Raw genomic sequence first — 12242 nt, forward strand, 5'->3', positions numbered from 1 at the left:
GTATTGCCTTTGCTTTTTATTCCTATGAAGAAAATATTCAGACTTGAGGAACTCACCCAATCACATGTCCGTTGTTATCATGGGAGGGGGGCAGAGGAAAAAGGAGTTTAGGCTCAATGTTGGGTCTCAGCTCTCAGGTAAACCAATTTTGGATAGTCATTTTTTTTTCTTCTTTCCTTTTTCTTCTCTTCTCCAACCCCTTCTGTCCACTTTATAAAGTGCAACAGCCATGCTGAAAGAATGAAAGACAGGCATTGTGTCAAGTTATGAACATCTTCGGGGAATCGTGGGCAGTGTATTCCCTTGGTTAATCATCTAGCCCTTACCTCCTACGGATACCCTGAGAGGATAGATCTCTCTTCCCCGCATACTTAAGGCTCGCCATGGTTAATAATGAAGATGATGTACTCAAATTAGAGGTACTGAGGCTTGTCCTTTTTTCAACTTGCCGATGTGAAATGAACTAACTTCTCTGGTTTCCAGATCCCTGACTCTTCCTTGATGAACGCTCCTGTCACTTCTACTACTGCTCCCTCCTTGATGCTTGCTGACAACTTGATCCATTCCGAACCATTCACTTCTTTCCATTCCCTTCTCCCTTAATATTTTTACCAGAACGGTTTCATCTCCTAAGCTGATTGCCCAGTCTACTACAAAGATTAGTCTGACAGTAAAAACGACATGCATACATGCCTTGTTGACTATAGCCGTCTTTTGTTGGTACAAAAGTTCAATGAGTTAGGAGTTTGGATAGCGACGTCATTGCTGATCACAAATTCTGATTGGTTGCTGAATGCACTGCCAGGCATTGTACGAAGAACTATCGAAAACCTCATTCCACACAGTGCTCTTAAGTATCAACAATAACAACAGGAATGACAGTTCAAGGCGTTTCTCTCTATGGAACTTATGTATATGCATATATGTATGTATATGTATACATATGTATATATTACATATATATATATATATATATATATATATATATATATATATATATACAATATAATATATTTATATATATGAATACATACGAATATACATTTATATATCTATTCATATATGAGAATATATGAATACATACGAATATAAATTTATATATCTATTTATATATGAGAATATATGAATATATGAATATATTGATATATGAATATATATGAACCGCATTCATGTTGACAAATGTAGAAAAGGTATGAATGAGAATGAATATCTTCACAATACAAGATATGTATATGACCGGTTTCGATTCTATCTTCATCAGAAATACATGTATTTCTGACGAAGATAGAATTGAAACCGGTCAAATACATCTCTTGTATTGTGAAGATATTCATTTTCATTCATACCTTTTCTACATGAATATATATATGGATGTACAAGTATATATGTATGTAGGTATAAGTTTATATGTATATGTGTATATATAGATATATATATATTAATGTATATATGCATATAAGTATATATATATTTATCATATATGTGTATATATACACATATGCATATATGTATATATATATTACATGTAGGTATCTAAGTATTTGTATATATATGAATACATATGTGTCTATTATGTATATGCATATATGTATATATATCAATATATACGAATATAGATGTATATATGTATATAAATATCTATATGTATATGAATATATATTCTGTATATGCTTATAAGTGTATATATATGTATGTATGTACTGGGTCCCACTTCTGTACATCTGGCAACAATATCAATGTATACATTGACTTTGTTGTGGGATATTTTTTAAAATGCAGTTTCCCGGCATTGTTTGTTTATCGAAATGGCAACAGTATGTCCCCCTTCTTTCAACACAACCATTTTCAATTATAGCTGCATAATTTCTTGAAACATGAAAACGCTTCATTCTTTAAACCCCAGTGTATGGCAGCTATATCAAATACAAAATCTTAGCAAAAATCATTGATACCTTTTTTAATGCTTCTCGAGGGCTGTGGCTAGATCATCTAGTAGCGGTTAATCGAACAAAAGGATATTTTTTTTTTCGCCACCACTGATTAAATAAACAGTAAACACGTTATAAATTCTTCATAATAGAACAATTTGGACGCAAAACCGCAGTAGGGTTTCAATGAATGAATATACAGATGTTTTATTTTTTTTTTTTTTTTTTTTTTGTGTGTGTGTGTGTGTGTGTGTGTGTGTGTGTGTGTGTGTGTGTGTGTGTGTGTGTGTGTGTGTGTGTGTGTGTGTGTGTGTGTGTGTGTGTGTGCCTGTGTGGGTGTGGGTGTGGGTGTGGGTGCTATTAGTGTTCCACAATTCGTGGCGTTTCTGTAAGTCGCATTCGCATTCGAACAGCCTAGTGAGAAAATACACGTTTGCTTGTTTCAACTTGAAGAACTACTAGGCTAACCTAGTCAAAGATGAATATCATAAGTCTAAGAATTTACTCCCAATGTACTTGCTGTACGATATCTATCTTGAAAAAAACAAACAAATTTGTTCATTCATATATGTGCAGTTCACCACGCGCTATACTCATTGTCATTTATTAAATATGTTATTTCCTTTTGTTTGTCGATGCACATTAGTAGGAGTAGATAAAAAATGACATACTTGTGTTTTGTTACAAAATCAAAGTTTTCATATATTGTTTCCATATGTTTTTGAATTGATAGAATGTCTTGCTTTCTTTCCGTCATCCAAACACTGATTCATTAAACAAAATATGTAATAATTTAAGAGCAGCTGAACGCAAAACCGTAGTAGGGCTACAATGACTGTTCATGTGCGTGTGCTGAGGAACTGAAGTTGTTAAACATTTTATTTATAATCATTGGTTTTATAGTTGATGCACATTTTGAATCCCTTTGCGCGCAAAATATGATAACATGTATTTGACAGAAAAAAATGTAAATATATACATATACATAAATAAATATATGTATATTTTCTATTTTTCCTTCCGGGGCATTCATTAAATCGAATAATTGGAAGGATGCTAATTAATTTTGAAGATATTTTTACTATCGTTTATTTGTAAAAAGAAAAACGGTAATAATTGTAGAAAAGAAAGACCAATACTGGGGGCAGTCATACAAGCTATCGTTATTCAAAACCTTGTCTAATTCCCGGGGCAGAGATGACGTGCTTATGTGAGGTCCCGGTTTCCTTCGTAACACTCCATTCCCTTTGGCATGATCTGTTACCTATAGGAAGGTTCTTTCATTTGCCGTTTCCCAAACATTGATAATAATCGCCCAAACATTTTTCACCGGGTCTGAGCCACATGCCTTGCGGAAGGACTTCCATGTGGTTTTGGTCATCGAACCACTTCGTAACTGCCCTTGACGTGTGTATTGGGCAGTTATCCTGCACGAATATATGGTTGTTCCCGGGAAGAGTCAAAGGATAGCAACGTGCTGATGGGAGATATATTTCTTCTAACAATTTAAAAATATTTGTTTAAACTGAATTTCCCTTCTTTTTTTGGCGAATTCACCAACACCATGCATGGAAATACACCCCACTTATTATTGGTCATGTGGCCACTCTTTGCCGTTCCATAGACATGTCGTCTGTCACATCTGAAATGTAAGTAATGATAGATAATCAGAACATAAAACATGGCGTATAAATATATCTTTATCAAAATTTGAACTAAGTCAATGAGCAAATTGAAAAAGAATGATATTTACACCTCTTATCTCTCATCCAGCAATGGAGCTTCCCGTGCGCTCTCCACATACTGCTGGGCAATATTGGCAACGTCGTTTGTTCAGCCTCTCTTTGATAACGTTCTGTGATGAATCCCCATTTGCATGTAGTAGTTTTGCAGCTTGTTAGCGGGAACTGTAGGTCTTTATATGAATTTTAGCTGCCTTGGTGACGGGGCATCCGGAACGGGGGCGGTCGATCAGTGTGTTCTCCTCCTCCCACTTTATTCACCTGTATACCATCGAGCGGGGGATACCGGCTCTCTGGTTATTTCACTGGGAGATAAATTGCTTTCCCTCATCCCAATGACGCGGCCTCTATTTGCAATTTCAGATTGCCTTGCGTTCATCTTGAAAGAAGTGTCAGCTTGGCAGCCTCGTGTTCACCTCGGATTTCCCATATGTCATTATGACGTCATATACCATCGGACACATTTTCTTTCTTGTTTTAGCATATACTAGGATTAGCCGCGAAATGGAAATTCAGTAATTCATGAAGATTCATTATTATACAGAGTATCAAATATACGATTTCGTGTTTTTTCATTTTCTAGATGGTTCCTCTTTCTTCAAACTACTCAAGTTCCGGGTGAGGAAACAAGCGGTTAGATGACTTTTCACACATAGGGAAATAAGTATTTCTATCGTAAACATATTATTATGTATCAAAGTTTTGACATGCACTGACAAATACAATGGAAATATAAACTGCATACGTGTCAGATAAAATTAGCGAGATTGAATTCCTATTACATCAGAATGAACAAGATTTTTCTTTCAATATATCAGATATAGTACAGTATTGGGAGTAAGTTTTTAGACTTACACCCAGCTAGAGTTGCTCGAGGTGAAACAAGCAAACATGCATTTTCTCGCTCAGCTGATCGAATGCGATTTACGTAATAGTAATAGCGAAAATTATGGTCAGATTTTATCACAAGATAAAAAGCATTCAGAATAATCGAGAATTATACATATTGTTTAGCCACAAATCACCAAATATTGACTTTCTATAAACATTACACACACACACACACACACACACACACACACACACGCACACGCACACGCACACGCACACGCACGCGCACACACACCCACACACCCACACACCCACACACCCACCCACCCACACACACACACACACACACACACACACACACACACACACACACACACACACACACACACACACACACACACACACACACGCACGCACGCACACACACACACACACACACACACACACACACACACACACACACACACACACACACACACACACACACACACGAACACAGGGAAAATATCTACATATTCATTCATTGTAACCTTACTGCGGTTTTGCGTTCAGCTAATGTTCTATATTGAAACATATTCTAGCATGCTTTTTGTTTTTTGAATCAGTTTCGTGTTTCAAGTGCGGAGACTTGACCAGAAAGATTGCCATCGGTTCTACAAGAAGGTCTTAAAGTGTGGGTAATAATCCATGGCTGGAATACGTGAGAAAAGTAGTTATATATAAATGATATATGGGATAGGGTTTGTAAGATTCGGAGACGGCGGCGGGCTTTTTCTATAATGTAAAGGATATAGTCTCGCCAGGACAGTTTTGAGTAAAAAATAACGCCTAGGAATTTGCCAGAGGAACGGTGTTGGAGTGGAGTGCCATATAAGAAGAGTGGAGGTTGGGGACCACCTACACGTGTGCGAGAGAAAGGGATGGAGAAAGATTTGGAGGTAGAAAAGCGGAAGCCATGGTTTGTGGCCCAGGAAAATACTGATGATATTGCAGACAGAAGAAATTGGTAGAGATTTGGTATGGATGTGCCAGAGGCATAGATGGTTAAATCATCAACATATAGTGATAACCGGGCTCCTTGTGGTAGAACTGAGACAATGTCATTTACAGCAAGAAGGAATAAAGTGGGACTGAGCACACTGCCTTGTGGGACGCCTTCGATTTGAGAAAAGAAGGATGATGTGGCAGAGGCAATTTTGACCTGAAAAGTGCGTTGGGAGAGGAAAGACTTTATAAAGACACCCAATTTTCCACTTCCCTGGTGGTCTTAATAGAAGAGAAGTGTGGAGAAAGGTGAGAACCATTACTGACCTGGCTGAAATAATCACCCAGTTCATTAGAGATGAGGGTATCTCGAATATGGAGGACTGGGGCTGGATGGGGGGATGTATGCCTGATAGTTTATGGATCCGGCGCCAAACATTTGAGATAGATGTAGAGGATGTAGTTGAGGAAACATAATTTCGCCAGCTATTTGTTTTGCTATTTCGAATTGTACGACGAAGACAGGCGGATGCTCTTATAAAGGAGATAAGAGCTGATAGTTGATTAGGGCTACCTCGTTTGCAGCGGTAACTGTTCCAGGCTGCACGTTTTAAGCGAAGCGCTTTAGTGCAATCAGAATTCCACCATGGAACACACTTGGAGGTATAGGGTCTTTGAGGTTTGAGGAATAGCTGTATAGGCAACTATTAGGACTGTAGATGTGAAACATTGTATCATATCTGAAATGGATGAGAGGGAGGATGGAAGGATATGAATAGCAGAGAGTGAAGTGAAAGTACGCCAGTCGGCTCTATCAAAGCACCAGCGTGGGGGGGGGGGGGTTTGGTTTGCGAAGTTCTAGCTTCGCCCGGGCCTTCTAGATATGGCCCGGCCTGTGTCAGCTTTTTTTTACGGCTGTCTCATTGAGTTGTCTGACACTCGGTGCTTACCGTGGCGGCGGGATTGCCAGCAAGCGCTCCTGCCGCCATGGTGTAAGCATTTCGCATAGCCTCTTTACCAGCACGGCGGCTGTTGTGGGCGGTCCATGTCTCAGGAATTGTGTATGGTTACAATTTTCTAGGTAGTGGACTAGTGTGGCGTTCGGCTCGCCGCAGTGCTTGCAGCACCATTCATCGCGTTCGATTGTTGGGATAATCTGCCATGCACAGTGGTAACCTAGGCGCATTCTGTGAAGAATGACTTCGGTACCTCTGTTGCTTACTTCAGAGAGTGCCAGTGGTTCAGAGCCTGTGGCGTCTGAGTACCAGCTGGCCGAGGGGGAGGTTCTCGTTTCCTCTCTGTGGAGCTGCCGTAGGAAGGTACGACCGACCAAGGCACACTTCTCCATAAGTAATTTTCGGCTCGGTTTTATCGTCATGGGATTTGGGGGCATACCCCTGCCAGCGGCGGCTAGTCTGTCAGCAAGCTCGTTCCCTCTGATGCCGATGTGGCTTGGGACCCAATTGATGATAATTCTTCTACCCTGAGCAAGAATTCTCTGTGCCATTGTGAGAATCGTGGTCAGTAGGTAGATGTTGTCTGTGGGTGAGCTGTGCTGAAGACAGTCAATGGCTGCCCTGGAGTCTGTGTGTATGACCACGTGTCCTTCCCTTAGGGACGCGTGGCCTAGGGCTCCCATGATTGCAACTGCCTCTGCCTGTAGCGAGGAGGCGTTGTCTGTTACCCTCATGGATCGCGTGGCATCCCTAGCTGCAAAGCCGGCGCCTGCAGTGTGGCTCAAGGGATCGACCGATCCATCCGTGTAGTATGTTCTACTACCCGGAGGAGTGATGGCTGCAATGACCCTGTGGGCTTCTGCCTTTAGGCTAGGCATGGGGTATAGGCTCTTTTTCATTGACAGGTTCATTATGTTGAACTCTATCAGGCTCAGTGCCCACGGCGGGGCTTCGGCAAAGTCGGGGTGGGGGGAGTCCATGCCCTTAGCAAGAAGCTGTTCTTTGAGCTGATGGCGTATCAACACCCTGGCTGTATGAGACAGCCAGGAGTTGTTTGCAACGAGCTCGTTGTCTTGTTCGAGGCATCTGACTATTTTTTGTCTTAGGCTTGTGTTCCTGGGAGCCTGGATGACCTTTGACAGAAATTGTGTTGCCGTTAGATCGATTCGTGAGTCCAGGGGGAGAAGGTTTGCCTCCATCAGGAGGTTGAGAACCTTCGTCCACCTCGGGGCACCCAGAATGATCCTGGCAGCTTCATTTTGGACTGTTTCTAATTTGTCTGTGTGCTTTTTCTTTGCAGCAATTAGAGCGACTGAGGCATAGTCCACAATGGGCCGGACAGCATGTACATAGAATGATCTTAGTACTTTGTGTCTGGCCCCTATGCGTCTCCCAGTCATTGCTCTCATGACAGACAGTCTTGCTTTGGTTCGGTCAACCAGGTACTGGACCTCCTTATGGAAGGAGAGGGTCCGGTCTATCCTTACCCCAAGGTATAGGTAGTCCTTGACCCATTCTAATTCCACTCCCTGGATTTTCAGTCTTGTGCCTCGAACTCTCTGTCTCAAAGCCATGGCTTTGGATTTGGCAGCAGAGATCTTTAGTCCCGTCCTACAACACTCCTCTGACACGAGGTCCAGACAACGCTGGGCTTTATTCTGGCTGCGTGGTCCAGTGGAGGTGATAGCGAGATCGTCTGCATACGAGATGATCTGGCACCCCACTGGGAGGTTTATGTTGAGGATGCAGGACATTAAAGTGTTGAATAGGGCTGGACTGAGAACCCCACCCTGTGGCGTTCCATTTTCGAGCGGCATGTGCTGCGATAGGTGACCCTGGAATTTGACATTGGCAGTCCTGTTCCTGAAGTAGTCACCTATCCAAGCCAAGAGCTTTCCTCTGATTCCTTTCTGGATCAGGCTTTCCTGAATGGCAAGCGGACTTGCCAGTTCAAAAGCCTTCTCCAGGTCAAGGAATACCACCACAGCTGGGCCCTTGCTGATTGTGCTTAAGAGCGTGGCTAAGCTGTGTGCTGTGCCCATGCCCCTTGTGAACCCGTGAAGGTGTTCGTGCGGGGGTCCCGTTTTCCATTGAAGCCGTTTTAGTACCATCCTCTCAGCCGTCTTGGCCAGGCAGCTGAGCAGAGAGATGGGGCGGTACTTCCCCGGCTCCTTTGGTTTTGGGACGGGAACTATGGTAGCCCTCTTCCAACTCTGGGGTAGAGTGGAAGTTTCCCAGGACTTGTTGATGAGTTGCAAGAGTGCACGCTCACCTGCTAGTCCTAGGTGGGAGATAATGGGGTACGAGATCCCATCAGAGCCCGGGGCTGTGTTGGAACTGGTTTTATAGGCTTTCCTTAGTTCCCTCAGAGAAAAGATAACGTCTGAGTTATCGGGTTCGGCTGCCCTTTCTCTGATCTGAGCGTGTCTGTCTGGCTGTAGACGCTCTTGTCTTGCCCTCAGTTCGGCTGGCAGACTGTTGCTGCTCGTTCTCGCAGAGAACTCGTGCGCCAGTCTGTTAGCCTCTGCTTGGGGGTCGTGATGGGTGCACCTCGGGGCTGAGCGGCTGGTAGCTCGCTTGACCCGTTGCCACAGCTCTTAAAGGGTGGTTTGGTGGTCGAAGGACTCACACCATTCCAGCCACTTTTCCTGCCTGACTCTGTTGGCAGTTTCCTTGGCATCCGTGACAGCTTCCCTTAGGAGGGATAGGTTGTCAGGGGTTCTTTGCCTTCGGAATAGTTTTCGGCACATGTTCACCCTGTGGTTGACCTCCCTGATCTCGTCATTGAAGTACCAGGCGTCTTTGTGACTTCTGGACCCAGGCCGAGTTTTGGGTATGGTCTGTGAGGCTGCTTCATTAATGGCGTTTAGCAGGCTGGCTTCGAGCACTTCCACATTTTCGCTTTGTGGGGGATTGTTGCATCTCAGACAGAGGGCCAAGGCGTTTTGAAACGCCTGCCAGTTGGCCTTGTCTGTTTTCCATCTTGGATTTGGTCTTAGGATTTCGGATGGGCCAGCATCCATGAGGGTAGTTATAGTGCCGTAATGGTCACTTGTGACGGTCTCATCGACACGCCAGCCAATCCTCCCCACCAGAGTTGCAGTGGCCAGGGTGAGGTCTAGGACCCCTCCTCTGACATGCGTTGGCTCTTGGGTGTTGAGGAGAGCGATCTCAGGGAATGTCTCTAGCACGTCGGCTATGTGATAGCCGGCCGCATCCGGTGCCCGGCAGGGAGCCAGGATGGGGTGGTGTGCATTGAAGTCTCCCCCTATGATCACTCGGTCGTGTGCAGCAGAAGCACAGACCTGGCTGATGTCTAAGCTTTTACAGCGTGGCCGGCTGTACACATTGTACAGTTTGAGGGGCCCCCCGGCCAGGTGAACCTCGACGGCAAGGGATTCAACATCGTCTCCACAGTGCGATGCATCGGCTATTGCGGAGCAGGGGATTGTTGCTCTCACAAGGGTGATCAAGCCTCTCTTGCCAGGTGTTCGTGGCAGTGTGAAGGCATGGTACCCTGAGAAGCGAACAGTGTCCACTGTTAATGTCTCCTGGAGCATGACAATGTCAATGTTCCTTGATCGCACTACTGCTTGGAGAAAAGCGTTCTTTGCAGAGAAGCTATTGATGTTCCACTGTAGGATGCTTAGATGGTGTGTCATGATGTTACTCAGTGATAGTGTGGAGGAGGGGGTAGTGTGGAGGAGGGGGTAGTGTGGAGGAGGGGGTAGTGTGGAGGAGGGGGTAGTGTGGAGGAGGGGGTAGTGTGGAGGGGGGGGTAGTGTGGAGGAGGGGGTAGTGTGGAGGAGGGGGTAGTGTGGAGGAGGGGGTAGTGTGGAGGAGGGGGTAGTGTGGAGGAGGGGGTAGTGTGGAGGAGGGGGGTAGTGTGGAGGAGGGGGTAGTGTGGAGGAGGGGGTAGTGTGGAGGAGGGGGTAGTGTGGAGGAGGGGGTAGTGTGGAGGAGGGGGTAGTGTGGAGGAGGGGGTAGTGTGGAGGAGGGGGTAGTGTGGAGGAGGGGGTAGTGTGGAGGAGGGGGTAGTGTGGAGGAGGGGGTAGTGTGGAGGAGGGGGTAGTGTGGAGGAGGGGGTAGTGTGGAGGAGGGGGTAGTGTGGAGGAGGGGGTAGTGTGGAGGAGGGGGTAGTGTGGAGGAGGGGGTAGTGTGGAGGAGGGGGTAGTGTGGAGGAGGGGGTAGTGTGGAGGAGGGGGTAGTGTGGAGGAGGGGGTAGTGTGGAGGAGGGGGTAGTGTGGAGGAGGGGGTAGTGTGGAGGAGGGGGTAGTGTGGAGGAGGGGGTAGTGTGGAGGAGGGGGTAGTGTGGAGGAGGGGGTAGTGTGGAGGAGGGGGTAGTGTGGAGGAGGGGGTAGTGTGGAGGAGGGGGTAGTGTGGAGGAGGGGGTAGTGTGGAGGAGGGGGTAGTGTGGAGGAGGGGGTAGTGTGGAGGAGGGGGTAGTGTGGAGGAGGGGGTAGTGTGGAGGAGGGGGTAGTGTGGAGGAGGGGGTAGTGTGGAGGAGGGGGTAGTGTGGAGGAGGGGGGTAGTGTGGAGGAGGGGGTAGTGTGGAGGAGGGGGTAGTGTGGAGGAGGGGGTAGTGTGGAGGAGGGGGTAGTGTGGAGGAGGGGGTAGTGTGGAGGAGGGGGTAGTGTGGAGGAGGGGGTAGTGTGGAGGAGGGGGTAGTGTGGAGGAGGGGGTAGTGTGGAGGAGGGGGTAGTGTGGAGGAGGGGGTAGTGTGGAGGAGGGGGTAGTGTGGAGGAGGGGGTAGTGTGGAGGAGGGGGTAGTGTGGAGGAGGGGGTAGTGTGGAGGAGGGGGTAGTGTGGAGGAGGGGGTAGTGTGGAGGAGGGGGTAGTGTGGAGGAGGGGGTAGTGTGGAGGAGGGGGTAGTGTGGAGGAGGGGGTAGTGTGGAGGAGGGGGTAGTGTGGAGGAGGGGGTAGTGTGGAGGAGGGGGTAGTGTGGAGGAGGGGGTAGTGTGGAGGAGGGGGTAGTGTGGAGGAGGGGGGTAGTGTGGAGGAGGGGGTAGTGTGGAGGAGGGGGTAGTGTGGAGGAGGGGGTAGTGTGGAGGAGGGGGTAGTGTGGAGGAGGGGGTAGTGTGGAGGAGGGGGTAGTGTGGAGGAGGGGGTAGTGTGGAGGGGGGGTGGGCAATAAGGTTGTAAGGAAGTAATAAGGGGAGATGGGGTGGTTGATGAAGAAGGTCGTGGGAGTAGAGGTGTTGAAGTTGAGCATGTTGGGAGAGTAGAAATGTCTCCTGGGTGTTGATTGTTGATTAGGGTTCGGAGCCGTGGTAAAAGGGGAGCCTCATTGCCCCTAAAAGTGGGGTTACATCTTCATTATTGGCCATGATAAGCCTGGAGCATGTTGGGGGGGGGGGAGAGGGGGGGGGGGGGAAAGGAGAGAGAGAGGCCGTTCAGGACTGACACAAAGTCAGCCTTTCATCCTTTCAGCACGGCTCTCTCACCTTGGGAGGTGGATAGTAGAAGGGATTGGTGAAGAAACAAACGAAAAGTATGAGTGGGAAAAAAGACCATGCAAAATTAGTGGAGTCGATGGCTGAGCCCCAAGGTTGAGGAGCTCCCATCATTGGGTCTCAGTCTCCGTCTCCTAAGCCCCCCCACGACAACAACGGGCAAAGGATTGGGGGGAAGCATTATGATGAGGTGGACAATAAGGTTGTAGAGTAATAATAAGGGAAGATGGGGTAGTTGAAGGTTGTGGGGGAAGTGATGAAGTTGAGCATGTTGCAAGAGTTGGAATGTCTCCTGGAGACTCAGTGTTGACTTGGGTGGATAATATACTAATAGGCAGTTTGAACTAG

Source organism: Penaeus chinensis, chromosome 19 (assembly GCF_019202785.1).
Source record: "Penaeus chinensis breed Huanghai No. 1 chromosome 19, ASM1920278v2, whole genome shotgun sequence".
In the NCBI taxonomy this organism is placed as follows: Eukaryota; Metazoa; Arthropoda; class Malacostraca; order Decapoda; family Penaeidae; genus Penaeus; species Penaeus chinensis.